At 38.8% G+C, this 9,426-nt stretch overlaps 8 non-coding genes across 8 annotated transcripts in view; all 8 read right to left on the minus strand.

Annotated features, from left to right (window-relative positions):
- The window catches only part of TRNAS-UGA, an 82-nt gene extending 12 nt beyond the window's left edge, over nt 1-70 (minus strand). The window contains exon 1 of the tRNA in view: nt 1-70. This exon is cut by the window's left edge and continues 12 nt beyond it. This is a non-coding gene — a tRNA (tRNA-Ser).
- Nucleotides 71-1,164: 1,094 nt separating this feature from the next.
- Nucleotides 1,165-1,246, minus strand: TRNAS-AGA. Its single transcript has one exon. It is a non-coding gene; the product is annotated as a tRNA-Ser (tRNA).
- Nucleotides 1,247-2,370: 1,124 nt separating this feature from the next.
- TRNAS-UGA lies at nt 2,371-2,452 on the minus strand. Its single transcript has one exon. It is a non-coding gene; the product is annotated as a tRNA-Ser (tRNA).
- A 1,091-nt stretch (nt 2,453-3,543) lies between these two features.
- Nucleotides 3,544-3,625, minus strand: TRNAS-AGA. Its single transcript has one exon. It is a non-coding gene; the product is annotated as a tRNA-Ser (tRNA).
- A 1,123-nt stretch (nt 3,626-4,748) lies between these two features.
- Nucleotides 4,749-4,830, minus strand: TRNAS-UGA. The gene has a single exon. It is a non-coding gene; the product is annotated as a tRNA-Ser (tRNA).
- Nucleotides 4,831-5,924: 1,094 nt separating this feature from the next.
- On the minus strand, nt 5,925-6,006 carry TRNAS-AGA. Its single transcript has one exon. It is a non-coding gene; the product is annotated as a tRNA-Ser (tRNA).
- A 1,126-nt stretch (nt 6,007-7,132) lies between these two features.
- Nucleotides 7,133-7,214, minus strand: TRNAS-UGA. Its single transcript has one exon. It is a non-coding gene; the product is annotated as a tRNA-Ser (tRNA).
- A 1,094-nt stretch (nt 7,215-8,308) lies between these two features.
- Nucleotides 8,309-8,390, minus strand: TRNAS-AGA. The gene has a single exon. It is a non-coding gene; the product is annotated as a tRNA-Ser (tRNA).
- Between the last annotated feature and the right edge of the window lie 1,036 nt (nt 8,391-9,426).

The following is a 9,426-nucleotide window of genomic DNA, read 5'->3' on the forward strand; positions in this document are numbered from 1 at the left end:
GATTTGAACCTGCGTGGGGAGACCCCAATGGATTTCAAATCCATCGCCTTAACCACTCGGCCATGACTACAACTGGAGCAAAGGTTAATCTCTGCAGGCACTCGTGGTAATGACAAGCTAAAGTCTTCTTCTACGTACCCTAAATGAAGGGAGGAACACTTTTGCTCATCTTGTTCTTTCCAATTAACAGCTTTCTTGGACATTCTCATTTTTTGATTCTTGATTTCACCCAGTCTAAAACAAGCAAGCTTAGATTTGTTCTATTTGTGATATCCAGCAGGACTGCCTGTTTGATGTGCAAAGCTAAACGTAAACCAGAAGCAATAAAATCAAACACCTGTCAGACTTATTCTATGGTTAATGGATTGGAAAGTAGAGAAATGGCAGTTACTGAAAAGTTTGGAAAAAGAGGACATGCCAGTTGGTAAAAAGAAAGAGAACCAACAATGGATGGCGCCTCCTATAAGCACTCACTCATTCAAACAGACTGTATAGAAGGGAAGCTTACCTTTCAGAATCTCTATCCCGCATATATACATTTCTGATATCTACAGATCACATGGACTCCTTCCAGTAAGGTAAAATCATTCCTGGATTTTCTTAATTATTCTGCATTTAACGGTATTTTTCCAATGGCTCCTCTTCAAGCAAAGATACATCTTATATGCAGTTTAGAGATTTAGTGTTCACTCATTCAGTTTTTCAAGACGTTTGTGGTCCTTATTCCCGCAAACTATGCTAGATTGCCAATGTCCCCTCTGCGCCCAGATGTTTGAGTACACATATATATTTACAATCTTGTGCCGTGTGGTATGACCCAGTAGTTCCCAATGTCATCCGAAAAGGTTTTTGCAGGTTATAAGATACTAGCAATGCTATCAGAAAAGCTTTATCACAGAAGAACTTGCTTCATTTTTGGTTGGTAGTAACATGAGATATGATTGGACCTTTGCAGATTTTCTAATTTGCTTGGAGTGGTGTCATTGTAAAAGCAGACCATTAGATTGAAAGTCTTTTCTGTTGTGCAAAGTCATTCAAACAAATGACCTAGTCTACTGTTGGTAACTTCAACTTCATCACTGGCAGATTTGTAAAGGTAGTTTGTCATGGGAATGGTAATTCTTCCCCCCAAAAAACTATACTAGCAAGATTAAGATGCAGACCCGTAGTCAGCAGGATTTGAACCTGCGCGGGGAGACCCCAATGGATTTCTAGTCCATCGCCTTAACCACTCGGCCATGACTACAACTTGGCAACTTAATGCTATCTGCAGGCATTCGTGGTTATGACTAACTGAAGGATTCTGCTCTACATCCTGAAACATGGGAGTAACACATTTGTTCTGCATTCTCTTTCCTATAAACAGCATTCTTGGACATTATCATCTTCTGATTCGTGATTTCACCCTATCTAAAACATGCAATGTTTAAATGCATTCTCTTTTTCAAAGAAAAAACACATAGATTTAATCCCTTGGGAAAGCCCTGTGATATCCAGCAGGATTGCCTGTTTCATGTGCAAGGCAAAACGTAAAAAAGAAGCAATAAAATCAAACACCTCTCAGATTTATTCTATGCATAATGGTTTAGAAAGTAGAGAACTGGCAGTTAAAGAAAAGTTTGGACAAAGAGGACATATCAGTTGGTAAAACGAAAGGGAACCAACATTGGATGGCGCCTCTTCTGTTCTCTTCTGTAAGCATTCACTCATTCAAACAGACTGTTTAGAAGGGAAGCTTACCTTTCAGAATCTCTATCCCGCCGACATTCATTTCTGATATCTACAGGTCACATGGACTCCTTCCAGGTTTTTCTTATGTATTCTGCATTTAACTGTATTTTTCCAATGGTTTCTTTTCTAGCAAAGATACATCTTGTAGGCAGTTTAGAGATTTAGTGTTCACTCATTCAGTTTATCAAGATGTTTGTGGTCCTCATTCCCGCTAATTATGCTAGATTGCCGATGTCCCCTCAACTCACAGATGTTTGAGTACACATATATATGTACATTCTTACGCCGTGTAGTGTGCCCCAGTAGTTCCCAATGGCATCCGAAAAGGTTTTTGGAGGTTAAAAGATACTAGCAATGCTATCAGAAAAGCTATATTAGAGAGGAATTTGCTTCACTTTTGGTTGGTAGTAACCTGAGATATGATTGGACCTTTTCAGATTTTCTAATTCGCTTGGAGTGGTGTCATTGTAAAAGCAAACGTTTAAAAGTCTTTCCTGCTTTACAATGTCATTCAAACAAATGAGCTAGTCTACTGTTGGTAACTTAAATTTATCAATGGAAGATTTGAAAAGCTAATTAGTCAAGTGATTGTTGAGTGTTCCCAAAAAATAATCTACTTGTAAGAGGAGTGTGCATACCCGTAGTCAGCAGGATTTGAACCTGCGCAGGGAGACCCCAATGGATTTCAAATCCATCACCTTAACCACTCGGCCATGACTACAACTGCAGCAAAGGTTAATCTCTGCAGGCACTCATGGTAATGACAAGCTAAAGTCTTCTACGTACCCTAAATGAAGGGAGGAACACTTTTGCTCATCTTGTTCTTTCCAATTAACAGCTTTCTTGGACATTCTCATTTTTTGATTCTTGATTTCACCCAGTCTAAAACAAGCAAGCTTAGATTTGTTCTATTTGTGATATCCAGCAGGACTGCCTGTTTGATGTGCAAAGCTAAACGTAAACCAGAAGCAATAAAATCAAACACCTGTCAGACTTATTCTATGGTTAATGGATTGGAAAGTAGAGAAATGGCAGTTACTGAAAAGTTTGGAAAAAGAGGACATGCCAGTTGGTAAAAAGAAAGGGAACCAACAATGGATGGCGCCTCCTATAAGCACTCACTCATTCAAACAGACTGTATAGAAGGGAAGCTTACCTTTCAGAATCTCTATCCCGCATATATACATTTCTGATATCTACAGATCACATGGACTCCTTCCAGTAAAGTAAAATCATTCCTGGATTTTCTTAATTATTCTGCATTTAACGGTATTTTTCCAATGGTTCCTCTTCAAGCAAAGATACATCTTATATGCAGTTTAGAGATTTAGTGTTCACTCATTCAGTTTTTCAAGACGTTTGTGGTCCTTATTCCCGCAAACTATGCTAGATTGCCAATGTCCCCTCTGCGCCCAGATGTTTGAGTACACATATATATTTACAATCTTGTGCCGTGTGGTATGACCCAGTAGTTCCCAATGTCATCCGAAAAGGTTTTTGCAGGTTATAAGATACTAGCAATGCTATCAGAAAAGCTTTATCACAGAAGAACTTGCTTCATTTTTGGTTGGTAGTAACATGAGATATGATTGGACCTTTGCAGATTTTCTAATTTGCTTGGAGTGGTGTCATTGTAAAAGCAGACCATTAGATTGAAAGTCTTTTCTGTTGTGCAAAGTCATTCAAACAAATGACCTAGTCTACTGTTGGTAACTTCAACTTCATCACTGGCAGATTTGTAAAGGTAGTTTGTCATGGGAATGGTAATTCTTCCCCCCAAAAAACTATACTAGCAAGATTAAGATGCAGACCCGTAGTCAGCAGGATTTGAACCTGCGCGGGGAGACCCCAATGGATTTCTAGTCCATCACCTTAACCACTCGGCCATGACTACAACTTGGCAACTTAATGCTATCTGCAGGCATTCGTGGTTATGACTAACTGAAGGATTCTGCTCTACATCCTGAAACATGGGAGTAACACATTTGTTCTGCATTCTCTTTCCTATAAACAGCATTCTTGGACATTATTATCTTCTGATTCGTGATTTCACCCTATCTAAAACATGCAATGTTTAAATGCATTCTCTTTTTCAAAGAAAAAACACATAGATTTAATCCCTTGGGAAAGCCCTGTGATATCCAGCAGGATTGCCTGTTTCATGTGCAAGGCAAAACGTAAAAAAGAAGCAATAAAATCAAACACCTCTCAGATTTATTCTATGCATAATGGTTTAGAAAGTAGAGAACTGGCAGTTAAAGAAAAGTTTGGACAAAGAGGACATATCAGTTGGTAAAACGAAAGGGAACCAACATTAGATGGCGCCTCTTCTGTTCTCTTCTGTAAGCATTCACTCATTCAAACAGACTGTTTAGAAGGGAAGCTTACCTTTCAGAATCTCTATCCTGCCGACATTCATTTCTGATATCTACAGGTCACATGGACTCCTTCCAGGTTTTTCTTATGTATTCTGCATTTAACTGTATTTTTCCAATGGTTTCTTTTCTAGCAAAGATACATCTTGTAGGCAGTTTAGAGATTTAGTGTTCACTCATTCAGTTTATCAAGATGTTTGTGGTCCTCATTCCCGCTAATTATGCTAGATTGCCGATGTCCCCTCAACTCACAGATGTTTGAGTACACATATATATGTACATTCTTACGCCGTGTGGTGTGCCCCAGTAGTTCCCAATGGCATCCGAAAAGGTTTTTGGAGGTTAAAAGATACTAGCAATGCTATCAGAAAAGCTATATTAGAGAGGAATTTGCTTCACTTTTGGTTGGTAGTAACCTGAGATATGATTGGACCTTTTCAGATTTTCTAATTCGCTTGGAGTGGTGTCATTGTAAAAGCAAACGTTAAAAGTCTTTCCTGCTTTACAATGTCATTCAAACAAATGAGCTAGTCTACTGTTGGTAACTTAAATTCATCAATGGAAGATTTGAAAAGCTAATTAGTCAAGCGATTGTTGAGTGTTCCCAAAAAATAATCTACTTGTAAGAGGAGTGTGCATACCCGTAGTCAGCAGGATTTGAACCTGCGCGGGGAGACCCCAATGGATTTCAAATCCATCGCCTTAACCACTCGGCCATGACTACAACTGGAACAAAGGTTAATCTCTGCAGGCACTCGTGGTAATGACAAGCTAAAGTCTTCTTCTACGTACCCTAAATGAAGGGAGGAACACTTTTGCTCATCTTGTTCTTTCCAATTAACAGCTTTCTTGGACATTCTCATTTTTTGATTCTTGATTTCACCCAGTCTAAAACAAGCAAGCTTAGATTTGTTCTATTTGTGATATCCAGCAGGACTGCCTGTTTGATGTGCAAAGCTAAACGTAAACCAGAAGCAATAAAATCAAACACCTGTCAGACTTATTCTATGGTTAATGGATTGGAAAGTAGAGAAATGGCAGTTACTGAAAAGTTTGGAAAAAGAGGACATGCCAGTTGGTAAAAAGAAAGGGAACCAACAATGGATGGCGCCTCCTATAAGCACTCACTCATTCAAACAGACTGTATAGAAGGGAAGCTTACCTTTCAGAATCTCTATCCCGCATATATACATTTCTGATATTTACAGATCACATGGACTCCTTCCAGTAAAGTAAAATCATTCCTGGATTTTCTTAATTATTCTGCATTTAACGGTATTTTTCCAATGGCTCCTCTTCAAGCAAAGATACATCTTATATGCAGTTTAGAGATTTAGTGTTCACTCATTCAGTTTTTCAAGACGTTTGTGGTCCTTATTCCCGCAAACTATGCTAGATTGCCAATGTCCCCTCTGCGCCCAGATGTTTGAGTACACATATATATTTACAATCTTGTGCCGTGTGGTATGACCCAGTAGTTCCCAATGTCATCCGAAAAGGTTTTTGCAGGTTATAAGATACTAGCAATGCTATCAGAAAAGCTTTATCACAGAAGAACTTGCTTCATTTTTGGTTGGTAGTAACATGAGATATGATTGGACCTTTGCAGATTTTCTAATTTGCTTGGAGTGGTGTCATTGTAAAAGCAGACCATTAGATTGAAAGTCTTTTCTGTTGTGCAAAGTCATTCAAACAAATGACCTAGTCTACTGTTGGTAACTTCAACTTCATCACTGGCAGATTTGTAAAGGTAGTTTGTCATGGAAATGGTAATTCTTCCCCCCAAAAAACTATACTAGCAAGATTAAGATGCAGACCCGTAGTCAGCAGGATTTGAACCTGCGCGGGGAGACCCCAATGGATTTCTAGTCCATCACCTTAACCACTCGGCCATGACTACAACTTGGCAACTTAATGCTATCTGCAGGCATTCGTGGTTATGACTAACTGAAGGATTCTGCTCTACATCCTGAAACATGGGAGTAACACATTTGTTCTGCATTCTCTTTCCTATAAACAGCATTCTTGGACATTATTCATCTTCTGATTCGTGATTTCACCCTATCTAAAACATGCAATGTTTAAATGCATTCTCTTTTTCAAAGAAAAAACACATAGATTTAATCCCTTGGGAAAGCCCTGTGATATCCAGCAGGATTGCCTGTTTCATGTGCAAGGCAAAACGTAAAAAAGAAGCAATAAAATCAAACACCTCTCAGATTTATTCTATGCATAATGGTTTAGAAAGTAGAGAACTGGCAGTTAAAGAAAAGTTTGGACAAAGAGGACATATCAGTTGGTAAAACGAAAGGGAACCAACATTGGATGGCGCCTCTTCTGTTCTCTTCTGTAAGCATTCACTCATTCAAACAGACTGTTTAGAAGGGAAGCTTACCTTTCAGAATCTCTATCCCGCCGACATTCATTTCTGATATCTACAGGTCACATGGACTCCTTCCAGGTTTTTCTTATGTATTCTGCATTTAACTGTATTTTTCCAATGGTTTCTTTTCTAGCAAAGATACATCTTGTAGGCAGTTTAGAGATTTAGTGTTCACTCATTCAGTTTATCAAGATGTTTGTGGTCCTCATTCCCGCTAATTATGCTAGATTGCCGATGTCCCCTCAACTCACAGATGTTTGAGTACACATATATATGTACATTCTTACGCCGTGTGGTGTGCCCCAGTAGTTCCCAATGGCATCCGAAAAGGTTTTTGGAGGTTAAAAGATACTAGCAATGCTATCAGAAAAGCTATATTAGAGAGGAATTTGCTTCACTTTTGGTTGGTAGTAACCTGAGATATGATTGGACCTTTTCAGATTTTCTAATTCGCTTGGAGTGGTGTCATTGTAAAAGCAAACAGGTTAAAAGTCTTTCCTGCTTTACAATGTCATTCAAACAAATGAGCTAGTCTACTGTTGGTAACTTAAATTTATCAATGGAAGATTTGAAAAGCTAATTAGTCAAGTGATTGTTGAGTGTTCCCAAAAAATAATCTACTTGTAAGAGGAGTGTGCATACCCGTAGTCAGCAGGATTTGAACCTGCGCGGGGAGACCCCAATGGATTTCAAATCCATCGCCTTAACCACTCGGCCATGACTACAACTGGAGCAAAGGTTAATCTCTGCAGGCACTCGTGGTAATGACAAGCTAAAGTCTTCTTCTACGTACCCTAAATGAAGGGAGGAACACTTTTGTTCATCTTGTTCTTTCCAATTAACAGCTTTCTTGGACATTCTCATTTTTTGATTCTTGATTTCACCCAGTCTAAAACAAGCAAGCTTAGATTTGTTCTATTTGTGATATCCAGCAGGACTGCCTGTTTGATGTGCAAAGCTAAACGTAAACCAGAAGCAATAAAATCAAACACCTGTCAGACTTATTCTATGGTTAATGGATTGGAAAGTAGAGAAATGGCAGTTACTGAAAAGTTTGGAAAAAGAGGACATGCCAGTTGGTAAAAAGAAAGAGAACCAACAATGGATGGCGCCTCCTATAAGCACTCACTCATTCAAACAGACTGTATAGAAGGGAAGCTTACCTTTCAGAATCTCTATCCCGCATATATACATTTCTGATATCTACAGATCACATGGACTCCTTCCAGTAAAGTAAAATCATTCCTGGATTTTCTTAATTATTTTGCATTTAACGGTATTTTTCCAATGGTTCCTCTTCAAGCAAAGATACATCTTATATGCAGTTTAGAGATTTAGTGTTCACTCATTCAGTTTTTCAAGACGTTTGTGGTCCTTATTCCCGCAAACTATGCTAGATTGCCAATGTCCCCTCTGCGCCCAGATGTTTGAGTACACATATATATTTACAATCTTGTGCCGTGTGGTATGACCCAGTAGTTCCCAATGTCATCCGAAAAGGTTTTTGCAGGTTAAAAGATACTAGCAATGCTATCAGAAAAGCTTTATCACAGAAGAACTTGCTTCACTTTTGGTTGGTAGTAACCTGAGATATGATTGGACCTTTGCAGATTTTCTAATTTGCTTGGAGTGGTGTCATTGTAAAAGCAGACCATTAGATTGAAAGTCTTTTCTGTTGTGCAAAGTCATTCAAACAAATGACCTAGTCTACTGTTGGTAACTTCAACTTCATCACTGGCAGATTTGTAAAGGTAGTTTGTCATGGGAATGGTAATTCTTCCCCCCAAAAAACTATACTAGCAAGATTAAGATGCAGACCCATAGTCAGCAGGATTTGAACCTGCGCGGGGAGACCCCAATGGATTTCTAGTCCATCGCCTTAACCACTCGGCCATGACTACAACTTGGCAACTTAATGCTATCTGCAGGCATTCGTGGTTATGACTAACTGAAGGATTCTGCTCTACATCCTGAAACATGGGAGTAACACATTTGTTCTGCATTCTCTTTCCTATAAACAGCATTCTTGGACATTATCATCTTCTGATTCGTGATTTCACCCTATCTAAAACATGCAATGTTTAAATGCATTCTCTTTTTCAAAGAAAAAACACATAGATTTAATCCCTTGGGAAAGCCCTGTGATATCCAGCAGGATTGCCTGTTTCATGTGCAAGGCAAAACGTAAAAAAGAAGCAATAAAATCAAACACCTCTCAGATTTATTCTATGCATAATGGTTTAGAAAGTAGAGAACTGGCAGTTAAAGAAAAGTTTGGACAAAGAGGACATGTCAGTTGGTAAAACGAAAGGGAACCAACATTGGATGGCGCCTCTTCTGTTCTCTTCTGTAAGCATTCACTCATTCAAACAGACTGTTTAGAAGGGAAGCTTACCTTTCAGAATCTCTATCCCGCCGACATTCATTTCTGATATCTACAGGTCACATGGACTCCTTCCAGGTTTTTCTTATGTATTCTGCATTTAACTGTATTTTTCCAATGGTTTCTTTTCTAGCAAAGATACATCTTGTAGGCAGTTTAGAGATTTAGTGTTCACTCATTCAGTTTATCAAGATGTTTGTGGTCCTCATTCCCTCTAATTATGCTAGATTGCCGATGTCCCCTCAACTCACAGATGTTTGAGTACACATATATATGTACATTCTTACGCCGTGTGGTGTGCCCCAGTAGTTCCCAATGGCATCCGAAAAGGTTTTTGGAGGTTAAAAGATACTAGCAATGCTATCAGAAAAGCTATATTAGAGAGGAATTTGCTTCACTTTTGGTTGGTAGTAACCTGAGATATGATTGGACCTTTTCAGATTTTCTAATTCGCTTGGAGTGGTGTCATTGTAAAAGCAGACCATGGGTTAAAAGTCTTTCCTGCTTTACAATGTCATTCAAACAAATGAGCTAGTCTACTGTTGGTAACTTAA

The sequence above is a fragment of the Geotrypetes seraphini genome, chromosome 1 (assembly GCF_902459505.1).
Source record: "Geotrypetes seraphini chromosome 1, aGeoSer1.1, whole genome shotgun sequence".
Classification (NCBI taxonomy): Eukaryota; Metazoa; Chordata; class Amphibia; order Gymnophiona; family Dermophiidae; genus Geotrypetes; species Geotrypetes seraphini.